The sequence below is a fragment of the Oryx dammah genome, unplaced genomic scaffold (genome assembly GCF_014754425.2).
Source record: "Oryx dammah isolate SB20612 unplaced genomic scaffold, SCBI_Odam_1.1 HiC_scaffold_1, whole genome shotgun sequence".
NCBI classification, from domain to species: domain Eukaryota; kingdom Metazoa; phylum Chordata; class Mammalia; order Artiodactyla; family Bovidae; genus Oryx; species Oryx dammah.
In genome coordinates, this window is record NW_024070185.1 from 38644435 (window position 1) to 38669853 (window position 25419).

Below are 25419 nucleotides of genomic sequence, written 5' to 3' on the forward strand. Positions count from 1 at the left end.
TGTACAAAATTTCTGGTTATTAATAATTTTCCATCAGGATTTCTAAGGCATTATTTTATTTTCATATTTCTAAGCCTGTTTCAGTGTCAGCACCCTTGGCAGGAAGCCCTCCTACACAGATTGCCTTCTGTACTCTGAGTTGCAACTGTTTACACTGCCACCCATCACATAGACAGACATTTTCCTCATTCCTTACAGGTGCTGACACACCTGCCTGACCCACTGGGTAGAAGCCCTCCTTTACCAGCTCACACTCACACATGTCTCCCTGGGCCACCTTCTCATTCTCTCTGACCCCAGTGTGGATGCCCTCCTCACCCTCTCAGGTTCCAAAACCCATCTCTGAGCCACCACAGCCTTCCCCTACCCTTGCCAGGATGGGTACCTCCTTTGTTCTGCCTTTTCTAAAGGCTTTAGCATGGAATTATTTAGAAAGAGAAAGGAAGAGGAAGAGTGAAATAATGGAATTGAACTTTAACATATTTCACATAATTTTAGGTGACAAATTTTTTTGAGACAATTTTAGAAACAAAATTACTTTCAAATTGCATGTTAATGGTATTGATTTTTACAAGCCAGATCCTTTTATTTAGAAATTGGATACAGAGATCTTCACCAAAGAATATTCAGGCTAACTGGAGAAAAGTACTCCAGTGAGTTGTTCCAGCAATGCCAGAGGGCACAGAACTAGATTCCAAGGCAAAGCAGCCAAAGAACTGCCTCCTCACCAGAAGACCAAGTAGTGAGCTATCCACCAGATTCTGTATGGGATGCAGATACTCTCAGGAAGTGTGTGGGCCCTTAAAATTTTAGAATGTCTAGTACTCTGCCAATTGAGAACTCAAATCTAAACACCAGCCTTAAAGCAAAATATTTTAGAACTCACGAAAATATGCTATTATACTCAACATGCCAGACCATTAGTCCAATAAGTTTATTTATTAAATGTATCACCATTTCAGCATTTCTAACTATTTGAATAATTCTAATAGTATATATCAGTGTATAATTCTAATAGTGTAAACGAAACTATTCTGTTGTTTCAATCCAAGTTTCTCAACCACAGCAAGTCTGGGCCAGATAATTAACTGGGGTGGGGTGGGGGCAGGGGATGCTGTCCTGTGCATTACAGTATGTTTACCAGTATCCCTGCAGTCTACCCACTAGGTATCAACAGTAACACCCTCTATCCCAGGTGGACAGCCAAAGATGTCTCCAGATCATCCCTAGTTGAGAACCACTGCCTTGAATTTATACCTTAATTATTTTGACTCCCTTCTTTGTTTAAAATGTATCTTTTTCCCCAAAGTGATGAAAAGCTATTGCTTTTTTAGCTTCCTAGGTACACAAAATTAACAGATGATTAATAAAAGATTGCTACTGCCGCTATCAACACAAAATGCTAATTTTAAAAATATTCAGCTTATGTTAATTTCCACTATTATCTCTTCTTCAAATTCTAAGACTTCCTATTTCACTTGTATTTAAATAGCCATATTAAAGGTAACCGAAAGCAAATGAAAATAAAAAACAAACTGGCTTTTAAAAATATATTTCAGGGAGAAAGCTTATCTGTTAAACTCAAATAGTCAACATTTCCAAAACAAGTAATTTAATTTTAAAACTATTTCACTGGTGCTTTAGATCCTCATTTATTCACTTACCTCAGAGTCATATGAAAGATAATAACCTCAAAAGTATTTTGGGTAAAAAGGTTGCACTTTTAATGGTTTTGGCAATGTTCATTTCTCCTATATGCAATGTGCCAACATTTGGTATTTTGCTATATACTAAATTAAAATACTATTCCTGCTATGATTTTAAAATAATATTGTAAATGTTTTTCCTTATGATCTGTTCTTTTTAATAAGTCATTTCTAAAGCTCCAAATTTTCAAAGGGTAAACAGGAAGAGTCCAGATCCCTCAATGTGGTTCTTAGCCAGGGCAGAATTTTATAACTGGTATCATGAACTCCTGATTGCAAAATTCAATCAAATTGCAAAAAGACTTAATTGAAAAAAAGTAGGGAAAACCACTAGACCATTCAGGTGTGACCTAAATCAAATCCCTTATGATTATACAGTGGAAGTGACAAATAGACTCAAGGGATTATATCTGATAGACAGAGTGTCTGAAGAACTATAGATGGAGGTTTGTGACATGGTACAGGAGGCAATGATCAAGACCATCCCCAAGAAAAAGAAATGCAAAAAGGGAAAATGGCTGTTGGAGGAGGCTTTACAAATAGCTGAGAAAAAAAGAGAAGCTAAAGGCAAAGGAGAAAAGGAAAGATACACCCATTTGAATGCAGAGTTCCAAAGAATAGCAAGGAGAGATCACTGCAATACTCAGTGATCAATGCAAAGAAATAAAGGAAAATAATAGAATGGGAAAGACTAGAGATCTCTTCAAGAAAATCAGAGATACCAAGGGAATATTTCATGCAACGATGGGCACAATAAAGGACAGAAATAGTATGGACCTAACAGAAGCAGAAAATATTAAGAAGAGGTGGCAAAAATACACAGAAGAACTGTACAAAAAACAGATCTTTATGACAATGGTGTGATCACTCACCTAGAGTCAGACATCCTGGAATGCAAAATCAAGTGGACCTTAGGAAGTATCACTACAAACAAAGCTAGTGGAGGTGATGGAATTCCACTTGAGCTATTTCAAAGATGATGCTGTGAAAGTGCTGCACTCAATATGCCAGCAAACTTGAAAAACAGCAGTGCCTACAGGACTGGAAAAGGTCAGTTTCCATTCCAATCCCAAAGAAAGGTAATGCCAAAGAATGTTCAAACTACTGCACAACTGTATTCATCTCAATCCTAGCAAAGTAATGCTCAAAATTTGCCAAGGGAGGCTTCAACAGTATATGAACCAAGAACTTTCAAATGTTCAAGCTGGATTCAGAAAAGGCAGAGGAACCAAAGATCAAATTGCCAACATCCATTGGATCATCAAAAAGCAAGAGTTTCAGAAAAACATCCACTTCTGCTTTACTGACTATGCAAAAGCCTTTGACTGTGTTGATCACAACAAACTATGGGAAATTCTTCAAGAGATGGAAATACCAGACCACCTTACCTGCTTCTTGAGAAATCTGTATGCAGGTCAAGAAGCAATAGTTAGAACTGGACATGGAACAAAGGACAGGTTCCAAATTGGGAAAGGAGTACATCAAGGCTGTATATTGTCACCCTGCTTATTTAACTTATATGCAGAGTACATCATGTGAAATGCAAGGCTGAATGAAACACAAGCTGGAATCAAGATTGCTGGGAGAAATATCAATAACCTCAGATATGCAGATGATACCACCTTAGTAGAAAGTGAAGAGGAACTGAAGAGCCTCTTGATGAAAGTGAAAGAGGAGAGTGGAAAAAGCTGGCTTAAAACTCAACATTCAAAAAACTAAGATCATGGCATCTGGCCCCATAACTTCATGGCAAATAGATGGGGAAACAATGGAAACAGTGACAGACTTTATTTTCTTGGTCTCCAAAATCACTGCAGATGGTGACTGCAGCCATGAAATTAAAAGATGCTTTCTCCTTGGAAGAAAATCTATGACCAATCTAGTCAGCATATTAAAAACCAGAGACATTACTTTGCTGACAAAGTTCTGTCTAGTCAAACCTATGGTTTGTTTTTCTAGTAGTCATGTATGGATGTGAGAGTTGGACTATAAAGAAAGCTGAGTGCTGAAGAACTGATGTTTTTCAACTGTCATGTTGAAGAATACTCTTGAGAGTCCATTGGACTGCAAGGAGATCCAACCAGTCAATCCTAAAGGAAATCAGTCCTAAATATTCATTGGAAGGACTGATGCTGAAGCTGAAGCTCCAATACTCTGACCACCTGATGCAAAGAACTGACTCATTTGAAAAGACCCTGATGCTAGGAAAGATTGAAGGCAGGAGGAGAAGGGTGCAGAGGATGAGATGGTTGGATGGCATCACTGACTCAATGGACATGAGTTTGAGAAAGCTCCTGGAGTTGGTAATGGACAGGGAAGCCTGGTGTGCTGCAGTCCATGGGGTCTCAAAGAGTCGGACATGACTGAGTGACTGAACTGACCTGATTTTAAACACTGTGATTTGCTTTAAAGGAAGAAAGGAAGTAAAGGGTCTGAAAACATCCTTCAAGGAATAGAGAGGCAGATGTAGAGAATGGACTTGTGAACACAGGTGGGGAAAGAGAGGATGAGATGAACTGAGAGTAGTGTTGACATATTTACACTACCATGTGCAAAACAGAAAAGGAGTGGCAAGCTGCTATATAACACAAGGAGCTCAAGCTGGTGCTCTGTGATGACCAAGACTGGTGGAATGGATAAGGGATGGGAGTGTCAGGAGCCACGTTAGGCATTACTGACAAAATGGAGGCACTGACCCAACTCCCTCTCCTTTTACCGCAGGCACGGACCCAGGATGAAGGAGTTGCGCCTTGTGATTCTGATTTGTTTTTTCCTCTCCTCGGCTGAGTTGACTGAAAAGAATATTAAGGTGCTTATTGTTCTTGAGAAGGCACAAAGCCTTCTGTGGCTGTGCTCAGAGAATAATTCATAAAGTTAGTCACTGACATTCGTTCAAGGACCTTTACAGAAGAGTGTTCCAGGATGAGCATGTAGGCCGCAGCTTGAGGCCATGGGAGGGATTGTTATCTGAAACCTATCTGTGAGGGAAATGTTTATGGCAAAGGAGTTTGCTGAATTTTGGGCTTAGGAATAATTAAAATAGTTAGAAGCTAAAGATTTAAGGAATGTTGTAATGTTAGCATATTTTACTATAGCTTATAGAGATTAGGAATTTTGGAGATATTAGTGGTTAGAAGCCTTTTTAGAGAAAATGAGCTCAGAATACTAGGGGCAAACAGGATTTAGAAAGATAAGAAATAAACTGAGGAATGTGGTATACAGCCCAGACATTAGCATGAGTTACTATGTATTCATAAGGACACATAAGAAGAAGTACATAAGAGAATCACTGAGGCAGGAACTCCTTTTGAGGGGCAAGAATGATTTATGGAGACAACAAATCTGGGTCAGGGGGAACTGAAAATGCCAAACCTCTGACCTAATGCTTTTGTAAAAGTATAAAAGAGAATCTTAAGCTTAAAATAAATATGCAGTCCAAAAAAACTGAGAGGCTACATCGTTTCTCGCCAACACTGCCCATCCCTCCAGGCTGATTCCCTGGCTGCTGGAGCTGTACTCCGACATGGGAGCGAGGCTTAAGATGGAGGTGATTTAGGGATACTTAGAGCTGATTTACACTGTTGTATAGCAGAAACTAACACAGCATTGTAAAGCAATTATTCTCTTGTTTAAAAGAAAAAAAGTCATCCTTCAGCTTCAAAGGATGAAGCTGTGTATTATGTAGGTATGTATGTTAATTATAAAGATCCAAACTATTTTTAAATTTCCAAATCAAATAAACATGTTGCTGTGTGGATTGCCTAATAGGCACTAAGGGAAGTTGACACTTTGGGGTGGTAGGAAAGGCACTGTACTTGACATCTGAAGTTTTGTTTGAGTCCTACCATAGACTGTTACTGTGATCTCTGCAAAGCAACTCTGAATTTCACCTCTGTGTGTGTGTGTGTGTGTGTGTGTGTGTGCATGTCTATGTGCTCAATTGTTTCTGACTCTTTGGGGACTCTGGGACCCACCAGATCCCTCTGTCTATGGGGTTTTCCAGGCAAGAATACTGGAATGGTTGCCATTTCCTCCTCCAGGGGATCTTTCAGACCCAGGGACTGAACTCATCTCTCTTGCATTGGCAGGCAGGTTCTTTACCACTGAGCCACCTGGGAAGCTCGAATTTTACCTGTAAAATGGACTAAATACTCATGGAATATCCTTATTGTGTCAGAAAAATGAAATCACATTTGTAAAATTTTCAAGAAACTACAAATGACAGTCAAGTGTTAAGAGCCCAAGCTCTCCTGACAGTCTCAGTTTGAACCCTCACCTCTCTCATAGCTCATAAGACTCAAACATATGACTGAATCTGTGTTCCTCTACACCTCATTTGTAGTTTGATGATATAAATACTTTATGCAGGTCAGAGAACTATGGAGAGGAATGAAAATGAGATAATGCAGACAGTGTTTGGCAGATGATAAGCACTCAATATTTCCTAATACTGTTGTGATATGTTTATTGACATTCTCCAAAATAGGCATATTCCATGTCTATTGCTATTTTCACTCTATCCTATAACTTGATGAGTTGTATTTTACATGGGAGAAACTGACTGCAAAGCCTTCCCTGTTAAGCAGTTGACTATATACCTTATTTCTCAGAAAATGACTATTCTATGGAAACAGTGAATATATTTGAGAATTTAAACTAGAGTCAATGATGTGATAAGGGGCCATATCTGATAGACACATTTCATTGAAACTTCACAAAAAAGGTATAAGCTCAACCAACATTTAGCTGTACATTAAACAGAGGATATTTACAGAAAAGACCATAACTGAAATCACAGCTATCTTCAAAAATCGAGAATATGAAGTATGTGGCTCTGTGGACAAAAAAAAACCCAAAAACCCTGAATGTAGGAAAATGGGGTGTTCAGAGAAAACTGTGCCTTTTAGAGACATAGTACTGGGCATTTAAAGTAGTTGGTTATTGAAACCAGTAGACTCCAACCCTGGAAGCAAGTGAGAAGAAGGTCTCTCCATTCATTGTGATGAAATGAGCAGATATTCTGCACACATCAGAGAGCAGGAAGAGCACCTTCATCAAAAATTAATAAATCACTTCTTAGAAACAACTGAATCACAGATGAAGAGAGTTCATAATCATATAAAAGCACATAACTATCCCTAGAGTCTTAATCAATTTTCTTTTCCACTGATCAGCTTAGCTCAGATGATTTTCTTTGTCAATTGTTTTTGAGTATCCCCCTTACTCAAAGAATGACCTATATAGCCAATCTCACCTATCAATCAATGTTAATATAAAAAGTGTAATTAAACTTCATTTATAAGATGGGCAATTTACAACTTACAATTCTGTTCAAATGCTGCTATGAAAATAATATTTTTTTAATTATAACTGAATTATGTTTTTTGAAAGCCTTAAAATGTCATGTCTAGCATGCTAATAAATGCTTGAGAATTATTTGAGAACAATTAATAAGGATTATTTGAGATGTTTCAAGGTTGGTAAGTTGGCCAACATTTTAATGTCTTCAAATATATGCAAATTATAAGTGACATTTGATGTCCCTGCATAATAAAGTGTTGCTGCTGCTGCTGCTAAGTCACTTCAGTTGTGCCCGACACTGTGTGACCCCATGGATGGCAGCCCACCAGGCTCCGCCGTCCCTGGGATTCTCCAGGCAAGAACACTGGAGTGGGTTGCCATTTCCTTCTCTAATGCATGAAAGTGAAAAGTGAGAGTGAAGTCGCTCAGTCGTGTCTGACTCTTAGTGAACCCATGGACTGCAGCCCACCAGGCTCCTCCATCCATGGGATTTTCCAGGCAAGGGTACTGGAGTGGGATGCCATTGCCTTCTCCGAATAAAGTGTTAAGGAAGGAATAAAGTATCATTCTTCAGCTTCTATATTCATGACTAAACATTTTCATACTAAACTTTCATGCATTCCATTGTTATTGAAGTAGAATAATTAATGTTTATAAAAACCATTGGTTAGAACCTTAGAAGTACTAGTTACTAAATATATTGTCTTTAACATACACATTTGTTATTCACCATGTTAATTAGCGTAGCCTCATATTACTGACATTGGCTCTTTATAACACATCTAAAGTATTGCATAACCTATTTATGATGAAGACCGCTGTAGTTAGGAATTTTAGTTCTATCAATTTATTCAGGATTTCATAAGTAACAAATTCAATGAAAATAATTGGCAAAATCATTCACAGTGCTGCACTCAATATGCCAGCAAATTTGGAAAACTCAGCAGTGGCCACAGGACTGGAAAAGGTCCGTTTTCATTCCAATCCCAAAGAAAGGCAATGCCAAAGAATGCTCAAACTACTGCACAATTGCACTCATCTCACATGCTAGTAAAGTAATGCTCAAAATTCTCCAAGCCAGACTTCAGCAATACGTGAACCGTGAACTCCCTGATGTTCAAGCTGGTTTTAGAAAAGGCAGAGGAACCAGAGATCAAATTGCCAACATCCGCTGGATCATGGAAAAAGCAAGAGAGTTCCAGAAAAATATTTATTTCTGCTTTATTGACTATGCCAAAGCCTTTTACTGTGTGGATCACAATAAACTGTGGGGAATTCTGAAAGAGATGGGAATACCAGACCACTTGACCTGCCTCTTGAGAAATCTGTATGCAGGTCAGGAAGCAATGGTTAGAACAGGACATGGAACAACAGACTGGTTCCAAATCGGAAAAGGAGTACATCAAGGCTGTATATTGTCCCCCTTCTTATTTAACTTCTATGCAGAGTACATCATGAGAAACGCTGGGCTGGAAGAAGCACAAGCTGGAATCAAGATTGCCAGGAGAAATATCAATAACCTCAGATATGCAGATGACACCACCCTTATGGCAGAAAGTGAGGAGGAACTAAAAAGCCTCTTGATGACAGTGAAAGAGGAGAGCGAAAAAGTTGGCTTAAAGCTCAACATTCAGAAAATGAAGATCATGGCATCCGGTCCCATCACTTCATGGGAAATAGACGGGGAACAGTGGAAACAGTGTCAGACTTTATTTTTTTGGGCTCCAAAATCACTGCAGATGGTGACTGCAGCCATGAAATTAAAAGATGCTTACTCCTTGGAAGAAAAGTTATGACCAACCTAGATAGCATATTCAAAAACAGAGACATTACTTTGCCGACTAAGGTCCGTCTAGTCAAGGCTATAGTTTTTCCTGTGGTCATGTATGGATGTGAGAGTTGGACTGTGAAGAAGGCTGAGCGTCGAAGAATTGATGCTTTTGAAGTGTGGTGTTGGAGAAGACTCTTGAGAGTCCCTTGGGCTGCAAGGAGATCCAACCAGTCCATTCTGAAGGAGAGCAACCCTGGGATTTCTTTGGAAGGACGATGCTGAAGCTGAAACTCCAGTATTTTGGCCACCTCATGAGAAGAGTTGACTCATTGAAAAAGACTCTGATGCTGGGAGGGATTGGGGGCAGGAGGAGAAAGGGACGACCCAGGATGAGATGGCTGGATGGCATCACGGACTCGATGGACATGAGTCTGAGTGAACTCCAGGAGATGGTGATGAACAGGGAGGCCTGGCATGCTGCGATTCATGGGGTCGCAAAGAGTCGGACACGACTGAGTGACTGAACTGAACTGGAGAAGGCTATACTGATTTAATTGCTTGGGCAGGCAACATAAGCATTAGGAGTTGTTTAAGCTCCCCAAGTGATCCTATGTGCTATAGTGTTGGTGAACCTTTAGGATGGGGTAAGCATCCTCATTGGGATTGGGAGGCATGAGCCATTGGCTAATCTGAAGAATCACTCATCCTATTCAAGAAAATTTCTAGATTACAGGGTGTGGGGATGGGGATAAGGAGGGTCCTGGGGCAATTCTTACACAATTGCTGCATGGTTTGTAAAAATGTGCAGATGGCACCAATTATTGGCCAAGGCATCCAGTGCTAAGATGAATATCTGAAGTTTGGTCAACCGTGCTGATGGCTGAATCCTGGCCTTTATGAGCAACATCAGAATTAAGGGATGGGATGTTGTTTCAGTACATATATGGAAATTATATCATCCATAAAGTATACTGACTCCCATTGTTGTCCACTTGTGCAGGCTTGCTCAGTCACTTAGTTGAGTTTGACTCTTTTCTGACCCCAAGGACTGCCAGGCTCCTCAGTCCATGGGATTTTTCAGGCAAGAAAACTGGAGTGAGTTAGCATTTCCTCTTTCAGGGGATCTAGTTGATCCAAAAAGACTTCCCAGGCAGCAAGTGGTCCAGCGGAGGGGCACCCCTGCAGCATTGTGCCATCTGCCAAGGGTTTGAGGACAGGGAAGGCCACCTCCTTCCTGAGGTTTAAGTCATTCTACAGCTTGTAGGGTGCTGCTTCCATGACCCAAGGCATAATGGGCAGCTAGATATGGAGGGTCACAGGACCAGGGGCTTTAAGAACTTCTATTCCCAGGAAAGGACAGTATATGGCCAGCAATTGCTATTCTAATAGGGTCTAGGAGGGCAGTTTGTTGCATCACAAAACCATGGGCAATTTACCAACAGAAGGGGCCAGAGGCTCTAGGAGGCACAAAAATAGGTTACTAAAGCCTGTACAGTGAGGATGTCATGAAAGGCACTAACTGGAGTGTCCTTGAATTTCAAATAGGAATGATTCTAGAGCCTTTATTTGGAGGGGGCCCATTCTAGGTGGGCTGATTTGTAAGTCAGAGTATCAAGTGATCAAGTAAAAGTTGTGAATAAGGACTTCATTGAGTCCATAACCCAACAAGGGCTAAAAAATGATAGATTTGTGTCAACCTTGTGGGTTGGAAGAGCGTCAATACCTGTTTCTCAACATTGTCATGATGGAGAAGCCCTCAGTTTACTGAATAATTTTCAGGAGTTAAAAAGAGGTGGCAGGGCTTGCATTCTGTATGTGGCAATAGCCCATATCTTTTGTGAGCTCCTTTGTGAGTATTTGTATGTTCTTAATTCGTGTGCCTAATAAATCTCCTCAGAGGAAAATGTCATCAAAGTGATGTGACACCTTTGCTCTTGGAGGAAGGTGAATGTTAAGATCTTGTTTGCAAAGATAGCAAGGCTCCTAAGAAACCTCAAAAGTAAATATAAATTGTATCCCTTTAGAGGTGAAGGCAAATGGCAACTAAAAAATTGTTGAAATAGATGCTGAATAAGACATATTAGATAAACTGATAATAGCAAAATATTTACCAGTTGCTGAGTGGATAGAATTACTAATTTTGAAAATATCTGGGTACTGGCCTTAATGGACGGGACTACATTAAGGCCGCAATGATGTACCAGGACACGCATGCATTTGTTTGTTCATTCTGGGTTTAACAACAGGCCACACTGGGCTATTAAATGGAGAGGCAGGGGGGATAATCACCTCTTCCCTCACTAGATCTTATCAGCCTCAAATCTTGAGGCCCTATTTTTATTTACATTGGGCCCTATTAATTATTGATATTTTAATTGAGGAGGGTATGGTCAATGGGGTCCCATTTTGTCAAACCAATTTGTAAAAGACTTCATTTTCATTTATCACTCATTAGATCAGAGCATCTTGCTTACTGTTGTCTATTTTAGGGTCATGGGTAAAATAGGGAATTAAGGCAAAACAACAGTTCCAATGGTTAAGTTATACCTATTGATTATTTTATATGTAATAACTCTTCGAGAGTCACAGGGGGTGCCATGTTAATGCTTAGTGGGATCCTAAGGTATAAGTAATTTGAGATCCAGCAGTAAGATCATGAAAACTTGTCCATGGTTGCATTTCAGCAGATACTATAGAGGTTCAAGAGCCAATCAGCACACTACATACATTATTGGAGTAAAACTGGATTTCCAATTACATCAAATTATGATGTTTCTTTCAGTTTGTTTTCCTTTTTCTTTTTTTCTTTCCCTATACATAGGTTCTTGTCCTCCTTCTTTTCTTCCTTTCTTCCTGTCTCCTTCTTCTCCTTCTCCCTATCCATTTTTTTGGTTGGTCACTAGATACAGGTTTTGTTTTGTTTTGTTTTGTTTTTTATGGTGGTGGTGGGGGCTGGGGGGCGGTGCTCTCTACCCTGCTCTTATTTATAAATTTCTTCCTCCAGAAGTTCAAATCAGTATCAGCAGGCTTAGAGCCCACCTCCAAGGTGATGGTTGCTTTTAAGGGTTTAAGGTCCCAAAGCGTAAGGCAGGTTTGAATGAATACCTTTGCTGTGCCACAGGAATGCTATGGGTATTCTCCTCTGTAACTCTGAAAATCAGGATCTTTGTTGTAACAGAAGCATAGGTAGCAGGAGGAGAAGAGGTATTTAAGGGTCCTGCTGTGCTGTCTGCAACTAGGTATGTGAATCACAACATCCCACCTATTGGCTTTTCTCTCTCTCTTTATTCAATTTCCCTCAGAACATTTTGTATCTCCAACCACAAGAAGTCATGGTTTTCAGTTTCTGTCTCAGTCCAATTATCTGTAGTGCAGATCTTCAGGGGGTTGTGGGAAAAGTGGCTACCTCTTCCTGTAGGGAATACTAGTCTATCTCCTAGGAGTCAGGGTTCACATCCAAGAGGCTAATTTTGTCTGTGGCCTGTCTGAGGGCCATCGAGCTTTGTGATTGTCAGATTAGCCCTTTGGCATCCTGGCAATCAGCAACACTAAAGAAAGCTGAGGTACCTTGGAAGGGGTACTTTGCAATAGGATACCAGTTAAGTTACGTCCTCTGGTGTTTTGGGAGAGGCCGGTACAAAATGCTCCCCTAATTTTCCTTCCTCATCAGAACCTGGCGGCAGGCCTTCCTGGATTTGAACCTTGATACACTTGAGGTTCAAAAGAGTGCGCATGACACAAGCAAGGGAAGCAGCAGCACAGGAGACAGGCAGTATCTGCCTGAGCAGCAAGCCTTCTTAAGCAACGGTGGTGCCATGCTTAACCCGGCATGGTGGTGTCCTTCCTTTTCACAGATCTCACAGAGATCCATCTCTGAGCCTATGCCAGAGGAGCACAATCACAAACAATATGTACATGGTCGCCCCCAAGCTGCCAGTTATGATCACCAGGCTAGATGCAGTACCCAGCTGTTCTAGCTGGATCCTTGATAACTGGAACTCAGGAGCCAATCAGTTAAGGTTAGCTGACCCCACCTTTACAGGGACAGAGAGACCACCCACAAATCACACAGATCAAACCCAACAGCATGTCAACCTATGGTATAGTAAATTAACGACAATTCTTGTCTTGGCAATGAGAGCTTTTTAGGGCAGAAGAGTTGACAACACTGACAAAGACACAAAGTATACCCAAAGCATAGGTCTACAGGAATTGGCAATTCTGCCTCACATGGCTTTTCATATAACATGGAATTAGCTGTCCATGAGAAGTTCATTAAAGCTGAACAAGTGCCCTTGGTGATGATTGGGACATATTGTTCATCACACCATTGGTTTAATTGCATCCTTTTTACCCAGTTGGAAAGGAGGCAATCTACCTGAGTTATGGGGATGGTCACATACAATATCCAATACCTGACACTGAAGAGACGAGATTGGCAGCAGTTTATTAGTTGCATATGTTCACAGTCCAGGGTAGGAAGACACTGCATGCCACATGAGGCTACATGGGAGCTGCACCCAAACAGAATAAACAACCAGGGACTGTGGAAAGCAGGCTGTGTAGAATCAAGAGAGTGAGGTAACCCTGGTTACTGTGAAACAATGTAATTGACTTTTTCCCTTGAGGGCAGGGAAATGAAACCCATTACTCAGAGATAAGGAGGAATTGTGCCTATGAGGAGGGACTAAGGAAACTCCTTGGAAGAAAAGTTATGATCAACCTAGACAGCATATAAAAAGCAGAGACATTGCTTTGCCAACAAAAGTCTGTCCAGTCAAGGCTATAGTGTTTCCAGTAGTCATGTATGGATGTGAGAGTTGGACTATAAAGAAAGCTGAGCGCCGAAGAACTGATGCTTTTGAACTGTGGTGTTGGAGAAGAAGACTCTCGAGATTCCCTTGGACTGCAAGGAGATCCAACCAGTCCATCCTAAAGGAGATCAGTCCTGAATATTCATTGGAAGTACTGATGTTAAAGCTAAAGCTCCAATACTTTGGTCACCTGATGTGAAGAGCTGACTCATTTGAAAAGACCCTGATGCTGGGAAAGATTGAAGGCGGGAGGAGAAGGGGACAACAGAGGATGAGATGGTTAGATGGCATCACTGACTCAAAAGGCATGAGTTTAAGTAAACTCCGGGAGTTGATGATGGACAGGGAGTCCTGGCGCGCTGCAGTCCATGGGGCTGCAAAGAGTCAGACACGACTGAGTGACTGAACTAAGGGGAACCTACGGGAACAGAAGAGGGAGATGAACTTGTGTTTAAGCTATCCAAGTCCCTCTTAATTTCACTAGATGTTAAGGCAGCATATAATATTGCCCCTCAATTTTAGGCTCAGTATATCAACATTTATGGTGATTTTAAAAAACAGCATATTTGCAGACCTTTTATTGAGTGCCTACTGTATAACAAGCATGTTTCAGTGAACAGAACTAAGATCCCTATTCACAGAGTTTCCACCTGGTGGCATGATTCTTTCTGAACATTTCTTTAGCACGTATATTGTTATCTGTAGGCAAATAAGAAAAAAATGAAGTTATCTTGAAGAGGAAAAAAAAAAAACAACTAAAATAGTTGCTTAAGTTTACTGATATGCTCACTGCTCAGCACTTCTGTAAACTGGCCTGCTTATCACTGCTCACCACCTCTGCTTCTGTGAACTGGCCTGCTTACTGCAGTCAGCCAAACTGCTTAGGCAGGAAAGTCACTAAGGCCCAGAAGCCCGTGCCATATAAAAGATACCCAGAAAAAAGCCAAGGTGCTCAGTCTCTGGAGGTGATTCCACTGAGCCTGCACTGATGCTAAACAGAGCCTGCCGTTCTTCATCTCCGAGTGTCACTTGCCTCTTTTCCATTGCCAAGACTTCTATAACAATTTACCTTTTCTAATTTCTTAACAAAGAGATTTCCAAAGGGTTGATGACAAGACAACTTTCTAAAGACCCCAATTTCCCTTCACTTTTTGTTTTTCAGGTGATGAAGCAGCATGATAACCTGAACTGAAAACACAAACACCTCACCTCTAAGAGATATAGAGTTAGCAATGTTTTCTGATCAGGCTGCTTGAAAATATACAAAGGTTTACCTCTCCTCCTTCCCCAAATCACAATTAAACAAAGGAAAAAATACACAAGCAAAATATATCCAATGAAGCATTAATTACTATGAGTATTTAGCATAGACAGATTAGAAAAAAATAAGAACTGATTATAAGACATAAAACTTACAAAAAGATATTAGTGGTGAAACATAAAAGAGCAGAGTCTTGTATCTTTTAAAAAGTGAGTTTCTCTGGGATTCACAGGCCAACACCAACTGGATATGTAGAGGTTGGAAGGTAATGCAGGTAGAAGGCCATGAGCAAGGGAATTCAATTAAAGACGAGAACCTCAGAGGGTGTCTGCCACCCAGGACAAAACCTGATGGAAATGCAGATTCTAACCCAGAAGAACAATGGCAGTGCCCAGGAAACTGATAACCTGGACAGGACAAAGGTATAGCCCCAGAGACAGAACACGGCTCCTCAGACCCCCTTGGCCCCTGTCCCTTAACCCCTCTTCCACAAAATGCCTGGAGGCAGGGGTCCTGGTCCCAGGATCCACATTCATTACTTCCTATTATATGATGAGTTTTTAAGTGGCACATAAATAACCTGTGATTAACTATCTACTGGGCTGGCCAGATTTTGCCTCAGGTGGGTTCATCAGTCAATTCAAATAACACTGTTTCTCATATATTTAGCATACCTGACTGTTGTATTTATGTCTAGGTATGACTTCAGTGTTATTAGTACTCAGGAGTCTAGCTGATTGTAAGGCCCTGACTTTGACACATGAATTTGCTTGCTACCTTTAACAGTAGGGCAAGGGTTTTCTGAAAGTTTACTTTTATTTATGTTCGAAGGATTCATTAACAAAAGAAGCTTCTTGTTACACACATAAACAATTTCAGTTTTTTACAGAAGAGTATTTGACTTAATATATACTCATTAAAAGAAAAGAAATAGAACCAATAGAGAGAAGTAACAGTGTAGACCTCACCAAACTGGGCTGACTTATATCCAGACTTAACAGCACTGGGAAGTTCCTCATTAACAGCAGTTTGGAGTCCCACTGGGAAAGGGTCATGGACAATGCCAACACCCCACAAATTAGAATTCAAATTGCCATGTCCCGCTTATAATCCCAGGTGGCAAAATCATATAATCATGTTTGCACACAAAAATACAGCTGGGGTTGTACTGTGACCTTTTTACAATTGTTTGGTTCACCTTGTGAGTCACAAGATTTCCTGAGACTCCCAGGGTTTCACCAGGCTTCCAGGGGCTCAAGAATTTCAAGACCCACTTACCTTTGCTGTCTAAAATATTGCCTGGCTTGATGTGGTTGCAGGCAGGTACTAATTCTGGGCCATATACACACAGGTCACAAGCAGATCAGAGGCCTGCTCTCCTGGAATTCTGAAACATGAACTACTCTTCTTCAATTTTAATATTTCTAACAGTTGGACTTATGATTATTTTGGCTGAAAAATACAGGTATAACCAAAACAACGTGAGGGGTCTTCTTCATTCAGTTCAGTTCAGTTCAGTAGCTCAGTCATGTCCTACTCTTTGCCACCCCATGGACTGCAGCACACCAGGCCTCCCTGACCATCACCAATTCCTGGAGTTTACTCAAACTCATGTTCATTGAGTCGGTGATGCCATCCAACCATCTCATCCTCTGTCATCCCCTTCTCCTCCTGCCTTCAATCCTTTCCAGCATCAGGGTCTTTTCCAATGAGACAGTTCTTCACATCAGGTGGCCAAAGTACTAGAGTTTCAGCTTCAACATCAGTCCTTCCAATGAACACCCAGGACTGATCTCCTTTAGGATGGACTGGTTGGATCTCCATGAAGTCCAAGGGACTCTCAAGAGTCTTCTTCTTCTCCTCCAGCATCACAGTTCAAAAAGCATCAATTCTTCGGCACTCAGCTTTCTTTATAGTCCAACTCTCACATCCATACATGACTACTGGAAAAACCAAGCCTTGACTATATGGATCTTAGTTAGCAAAGCAATGTCTATGCTTTTTAATATGCTGTCTAGGCTGGTCATAACTTTTCTTCCAAGGAGTAAGCATCTTTTAATTTTATGGCTGAAATCACCATCTGCAGTGATTCTGGAGACCAAAAATAAATAAATAAATAAAGTCTACCACTGTTTCCACTGTTTCCCCATCTATCTGCCATGAAGTGATGGGACTGGATACCATGATCTTAGTTACCTGAATGTTGAGCTTTAAGCCAAGTTTTTCACTCTTCTCTTTCCCTTTCATAAAGAGGTTCTTTAGTTCCTTGCTTTCTGCCATAAGGGTAGTGCCATCGGCATATCTGAGGTTATTGATATTTCTCCCAGCAATCTTGATTCCAGCTTGTGCTTCCTCAAGCCCAGCGTTTCTCATGATGTACCCTGCATATAAGTTTAATAAGCAGGGTGACAATATACAGCCTTGACATACTCCTTTTCCTATTTGGAACCAGTCTGTTGTTCCATGTCCAGTTCTAACTGTTGCTTCCTGACCTGCATACAGATTTCTCAAGAGGCAGGTCAGGTGGTGTGGTATTCCCATCTCTCTCAGAATTTTCCACAGTTTCTTGTGATCCACACAGTCAAACGCTTTAGCATAGTCAATAAAGCAGAAATAGATGTTTTTCTGGAACTCTCTTGCTTTTTCCATGATCCAACAGATATTGGCAATTTGATCTCTGGTTCCTCTGCCTTTCCTAAATCCAGTTTGGACATCAGGAAGTTCACGGTTCACATATGTTGAAGCCTGGCTTGGAGTTTTGAGCATTATTTTACTAATGTGTAAGATGAGTGCAATTGTGTGGTAGTTTAAGCATTCTTTGGCATTGCCTTTCTTTGGGATTGGAATGAAAACTGACCTTTTCCAGTCTGTGGCCAATGCTGAGTTTTCCAAATTTGCTGGCATATTGAGTGCAGCACTTTCACAGCATCATCTTTCAGGATTTGAAATAACTCAACTGGAATTCCATCATTTCCACTAGCTTTGTTCGTAGTGATGCTTTCTAAGGCCCACTTGACCTCACATTCCAGGATGTCTGGCTCTAGGTGAGTGATCACACCACCATGATTGTCCGGGTCGTGAAGATCTTTTTTGTACAGTTCTTCTGTGTATTCTTGCCACCTCTTCTTAATATTTTCTGCTTCTGTTAGGTCCATACTCTTTCTGTCCCTTATTGTACCCACCTTTGCATGAAATCTTCCCTTGGTATCTCTGATTTCCTTGAAGAGATCTCTAGTCTTTCCCATTCTATTGTTTTCCTCTATTTCTTTGCACTGATCTCTGAGGAAGGCTTTTTTATCTCTCCTTGCTATTCTTTGCAACTCTGAATTCAAATGGGTATATCTTTCCTTTTCTCCTTTGCTTTTCACTTCTCTTCTTTTCACAGCTATTTGTAAGTCCTCCTCAGACAGCCATTTTGCTTTTTTGCATTTCTTTTTCTTGGAAATGGTCTTGATCCCTGTCTCCTGTACAATGTCATGAACCTCCATCCATAGTTCATCAGGCATTCTGTCTAACAGATCTAGTCCTTTAAATCTATTTCTCACTTCCACTGTATAATCATAAGGGATTTTATTTAGGTAATACCTGAATGGTCTAGTGGTTTTCCCTACTTTCTTCAATTTAAGTCTGAATTTGGCAATAAGGAATTCATGATCTGAGTCACAGTCAGCTCCCAGTCTTGTTTTTTGCTGACTGTAGCTTCTCTACTCTTCATTATATAAGTCAAATAATAGTTCCAGATAGTCAGTTGAAACAAAGTGATCAAAGAAACATGTAATGGTTTAAATAATGTAGGAAACTATTTTTGAGCAGTAGGGGATTTACTGAAAAAGTCCCATCATGAATGAGAAATATGTTTTCATACATCAAGTCCTATATCCATTAAGTTATTGGCAGAAATATTAGTAAAAATAGAATGTTCTATCAATATACTAAAACATTTATCTATGAAACATAGAAACGTTTCAAGTGAAGTGAAAGTTGCTCAGACATGTCTGACTCTTTGCAACCCCATACAGTCCTTGGAATTCTCCAGGCCAGAATATTGAAGTGGGTAGCCCTTCCCTTCTCCAGGGGATCTTCTCAAGCCAGGCATCTAACCCAGCTCTCCTGTACTGCAGGTGGATTCTTTGCCAGCTGAGCCACCAGAGAAGGCCAAGAGTACTGGCATGGGTAGCCATTCCCTTCTCCAGGGGATCTTTCCAACCCAGGAATAGAACTGGGGTTTCCTGCACTGTAGGCAGATTCTTTACCAGCTGAGCTACCAGGGTATCTAGAAACTCTTTAGAACCACAGAGTTTCTAAAAAGAAAAAAAAAATAAATAAAGAAACTCTGGTTCTTAGTAAAATCTGACTTAAGGGTTCTAAAGGGATTTAATGTTGGGACTAGAATGAGCTGGAACTTTAGAGGACATAATACCTGAGTTCTCATGTGGGGAATGTAAGGGTGGTCCCCTTCCATAAACGGCCAACACATGTTAGACATACGGAAAAAGGGATTCCTAACTGATACATAGAAGTAGTTTCTAAATCACTGGTTACAATACATAGAAATTCAAGGGCTACTTTAAAAAATGTATTACAGTATTCATGGAAGACAGTCCATTCACAACAGCTGATGGAGTTATCCAATTAGGAGAGTTTCCAAATGTGAGGTGTTCATCTACATAGCCAGTCCCCTGGTGTTAGGGAAATTAAAATGGAGGAAGCCTTGTTCGGGCTTAGAAGAAAGAGAACAGGCCTCTAACCTGCTTTTGCCCTGCCTGTACCCTGCTGGATTCCATGACTGCTTGCAAGGACAGCAATACTTTAGATAAGAAAGGGAGTGGGCTTGGAATTTTTGAGCTCCTGGAGGTCTGAAACAAACTACAATTGTTTGCTTCACCTTCTGAGTTACAGTCATAGTCGCGGGAGTCTAAAGAAATCCTTTGACTCACAAGGTAAAACAAAACAGCATTGTAAAAAAGGATGAAGTAAAATCAAGAGGCACGTTTTTTTGTGCACAAATTGATGATGATACCATTCTGTAGCCTGGGATTAAAAGCAAAGCCCCTGAAAGTTGAAGTCTCACCTATGAGGTGGACATAAGTCAAATAATTTTTCATTAAAAAAAATTGAAATTGTTTATGGGTAACAAGTGGTTTCTTTTATTAACAAATCCTTTCAACCGGAAACAGGAGTAAAATTTTCAACAAAACACAAATTAGCACTATGGGCAGCATTTGTAAAACAAAATGCCACTCTTTAAAAAGAAAGAGGTTAAGACCAATCAAGTTTTTATTCCCAGAAGGGAATATCTGTCTTACTACTCATTACCTATTGAATAAGACATATCCATTGGATTGTGTAAGAAATGGGACCCCAAATTAAAGCAGGATGAACCATTTATTGAATGTATCTGGCTTGTGCCAATTGAGAAATGACAAGAATGTACCTCGCTGGGTTGGAGCAATGGATCTTCATTGCTGCCTACCTTAAGGTACATGAAGACAAAATTGGTTGAAGACTCATTAAAATTGGAAAAAGACTTATGTGATTTCCAAAATGACTGTCTCCGTGTTACAAAGCAAAATTCCATTTTAACTGACAAAGTCTCCACTTTCCAGTTCACAGCAGAAAAAGCTGTTGTAAAGGTTGCTTAATATTGAAAGGCTTAATACTGAAAGCAAGTTAAAAAAAGAAAGTTCATCTGTCAATAGTCAGAGCAGGGTAGACTAAGACTCTGATGTTTGGTATGGGAGATTAATCCCTTCAAATTCAGGGACCTGCTGAGACTTTAAAGTTTGGGGGAATACAATGGACTAAGGGACATAGAGAGATTTTACCTGATGCTAAACAAAAGATAGTGGAATTTAAAACTCCCCAGACAAAAAGGTAGGCTCAAAAATGTATATGGATCACTGATTTCTGGAGACTGCATATTCCACATTTGGACCAAAGATTGAGTCCACATTACAAAGTAACTCAATGGGAAGAAACTTTAAGGAAAGAAAAAGTAAATGAGATGGGAGCTTATTTATTTATTTATTTTTCAGTCACAAAGTTGCGTCCGATTCTTTGCAACCCTATGGACTGCAGCATACCAAGCTTTTCTATCCTTCACAATCTCCCAGAGTTTGCTCAAATTCACATCTGAAAGTTCAACTGAAGAGCTTTTAGATAAACTCTATTCAGAATAATTATGCTTTAGGAAAGTCTATCTAAAAGAGTTTTTCCAGATTTTGGTAACTTGAGTTGGTCAGGTTGTGTTAAATTAAGTGATAGAAGTTTATTAAATGGCTAGGTCACTCCTAGATAAAATAAGACAATGAAACATTAATTTCTGAACAATAGGTTTCTCCTATAGAGCAGCAAAGGTTTAGCACTAGTAACAAATATGTTTGATACCATCCTGAGATATTCTCTATAAGAAAGCAAATATTTTTAGAAATTATCACTGCTATTTGTGTTCATCAATTTACAGAATTCTAATACACAGGAGAGTTCATGTTGCTTAAGGAAAGTAGGATGTTTGTTTTTAGTGAAGCAGGTATGACAAATGGAACTGCATTTTGATAAGGGAAAATGAAGTAGGTTTGACTTACACATGTCTATTTCAGAGTGGGAAAATAAAGTTATGGATATAGGAAGTAGTAAGAAAGTTTTGTGGACAAGGCATCCTGATAAAAGGGTTTTATGTATGGTAAAAGTTCTCCTGGAATGTTGAACTGTCTTGGATAACAGATTTTAAATGTCTTTACCTCTTAAGTGATCCATTCTGTATATGCTTTTGATATAATCTTTACTTTCTGTATAATCTTTTATTGTTAGTTTGGCTGAGTGAATTACTATTTTTTCATGGTGATCCATGATCTTATCTGAGTGTTCCAAACCCTTTGCTATTTTTGACAGAACCTCCAAAAATAAAATTCTATTGAAGTTCTTTTGACCTCTAGCAGACTTTGGGGTGTTTCAGAGGGCACCAGAGGTATCCCAAAGAAAAATATGAAACTAATTAGGTTATTTGTTATGTTAAAAGTACATGGTAAGTACTGTCAAATAATAAACCTTAGGTTTTATTGTATGCCGGACTGGAATTTGATTTTTCCTTGGTTAAGAAAGCAATGTTTTATTAGAATGTGGCTTTTGATAACAGACCATATGAATTTCTTTGCCTTTAAGTGGTTTATACCAGTTTTTAAAATCTTTTCTTACCTTGGTAAATAACTATTATTTCATACTAATCTATGAAGATTATGGCACAACACATAAAGTTCATTCTCTTCTACAAAAAATGAACCCCCACTTGTCAGGCTTTTGCTATCCTGATATCCTTAGGATATAGCAACAGTCTACTCGTAGACCAAGGAATTTAAAATAGGTAAAAATAGCTGTAAATCAAAGAGCTGGGGCTATGGGAAATCGAAGATGGCTGCTTGGTTTTTCCAGGTTCCCTGACAAACCTCACTTTTTATTTGATGGGAAAAAGCCTCCCCTGGCTGCAGAGTTAATGTTCTCAGGTACACACATACAAATTTTTGTTTCTCACTGAACATTAAATTCTAGTTTTGTTACTTGAGATCTATGTTGATCAAGAGTCACTTCTCAAATAGTTTCTTCCTGTTATGTTTTATTGCTAAAAAGTTTAATTGAATTTTTCTATAGCTTATGTCAGTCATCTATCTTTAAAAAGAGATCAGTTACCCAAAAAACTACAACCAGGGGACATAAAATTACATGTATCTATCAATGAACTATATGCTAATTGGAAATTATGGCAAAAACAGCAAGACAAAAGAATGTCCTTGGATTTCTGGAATAGGAAATTTCCAGAGGCCAGAAAGAATTATACTAAGAGTAGTAAATTTGCTGAATTATACACAGTATTTGCTATTATTGTTAGGTACCTAAGTCGTGTCCAAGTCTTTTACATCCCAAGGACTGCAGGATGCCAGGTTTCCCTGTCCTTCACTGTCTCCCAGAGTTTGCTCAAATTCATGTCTGTTGAGTCAACGACGCTATCTGTCTCATCCTCTGTTGCCCCTTCTCCTCCTGCCCTCGAACTTTCCCAGCATCCGGTGGACAAAGTATTGGAGCTTCAGTTGTAGCATCAGCCCTTCCAATGAATATTCAGGGTTGATTTCCTTTAGGATTGATTGGTTTGATCTCCTTGCAGTCCTAGCAACTCTCAAGAGTCTTCTCCAGCACCACAACTCAAAAGCATCAATTCTTTGGCGCTCAGCCTTCTTTTCATCCAACTGGTCCAACTCTTACACTCAGACAAGACTACTAGAAAAACCAAAGCTTTGACTATATCATCCTTTGCTGGCAAAGTGATGTCATTGCTTTTTAATATGCTCTCTAGGTTTCTCATAGCTTTCCTTTGAAGGAGCAAGCATCTTTTAATATCATGGCTGCAGTTGTCATCAGCATGATTTTGGAGCCCAAGAAAATAAAACCTGTCATAGTTTTCACTTTTCCCCCTTCTATTTGCCATGAAGTGATGGGATCAGATGTCATGATCTTAGATTTTGAATGCTGAGTTTTAAGCCAGCTTTTTCACTCTCCTCATTCACCTTCATCAAGAGGCTCGTTAGTTCCTCTTCATTTCTTCCATTAAAGTGGTATCATCTGCATATCTGAGGCTGTTAATATTTCTCCCAGAAATCTTGAGTCCAGCTTGTGATTCCATCCAGCTCAGCATTTCACATGATGTACTCTGCACAGAAGTTAGATAAACAGGGTGATGATATAGTCTTGTCATTCTCATTTTCCAATGCTGAACCTGTCAATTGTTCCATGGTTCTACCTGTTGCTTCTTGACCCACATACAAGTTTGTCAGGAGACAGGTAAGGTAGTCTGGTATTCCCATCTCTTTAAGAATTCTCCAGTTTATTGTGACCCACACACGCAAAGGCTTTAGTATAATTAATAAAGCAAAAGTACATGTTGTGCTGGAATTATGCTGGCAGTTTGATCTCTGGTTCCTCTGCCTTTTCTAAATCCAGCTTGTACATTTGGAAGTTCTTGGTTCATGTACTACTGAAGCCTAACTTGAAGGATTTTGAGCATAACCTTACTAGAAAGGGAAGCGAGCGCAATTCTATACAGTATCAGTTCAGTTCAGTCGCTCAGTCATGTCTGACTCTTTGTGACCCCATGAATGGCAGCACGCCAGGCCTCCCTGTCCATCACCAACTCCCGGAGTTCACTCAGATTCACGTCCATCGAGTCAGTGATGGCATCCATCTATCTTATCCTCTGTCTTCCCCTTCTCCTCCTGCCCCCAATCCCTCCCAGCATCAAAGTCTTTTCCAATGAGTCAACTCTTCGCATGAGGTGGCCAAAGTACTGGAGTTTCAGCTTTAGCATCAGTCTTTCCAAAGAAATCCCAGGGCTGATCTCCTTCAGAATGGACTGGTTGGATCTCCTTGCAGTGCAAGGGACTCTCAAGAATCTTCTCCAACACCACAGTTCAAAAGCATCAATTCGTTGGCACTCAGCCTGCTTCACAGTCCAACTCTCACATCCATACATGACTACTGGAAAAACCATAGCCTTGACTAGAAGGACGTTAGTTGGCAAAGTAATGTCTCTGCTTTTGAATATGCTATCTAGGTTGGTCATAAATTTTCTTCCAAGGAGTAAGCGTCTTTTAATTTCATGGCTGCAGTCACCATCTGCAGTGATTTTGGAGCCCCCAAAATAGTCTGACACTGTTTCCACTGTTTCCCCATCTATTTCCCATGAAGTGATGGGACCAGATGCCATGATCTTTGTTTTCTGAATGTTGAGTTTTAAGCCAACTTTTTCGCTCTCCTCTTTCACTTTCATCAAGAGGCTTTTTAGTTCCTCTTCACTTTCTGCCATAAGGGTGGTGTCATCTGCATATCTGAGGTTATTGATATTTCTCCCGGCAATCTTGATTCCAGCTTGTGTTTCTTCCAGCCCAGCATTTTTCATGATGTACTCTGCATATAAGTTAAATAAGCAGGGTGACAATATACAGCCTTGACATACTCCTTTTCCTATTTGGAACCAGTCTGTTGTTCCATGTCCAGTTCTAACAGTTGCTTCCTGACTTGCATACAGATTTCTCAAGAGGCAGGTCAGGTGGTGTGGTATTCCCATCTCTTTCAGAATTTTCCACAGTTTATTGTGATCCACACAGTCAAAGGCTTTGGCATAGTCAAGAAAGAAGAAATAGAGGTTTTTCTGGAACTCTCTTGCTTTTTCCATGATCCAACAGATGTTGGCAATTTGATATCAGGATCCTCTGCCTTTTCTAAAACCAGCTTGAACATCTGGAAATTCACCGTTCATGTATTGCTGAAGCCTGGCTTGGAGAATTTTGAGCATTACTTTACTAGCATGTGAGATGCGTGCAACTGTGCAGTGGTTTGAGCATTCTTTGGCATTGCCTTTCTTTGGGATTGGAATGAAAAATGGACCTTTTCCAGTCCTGTGGCCACTGCTGAGTTTTCCAAACTTGCTGGCATATTGAGTGCAGCACTTTCACAGCATCATCTTTCAGGATTTGAAACAGCTCAACTGGAATGCCATCATCTCCACTAGCTTTGTTCGTA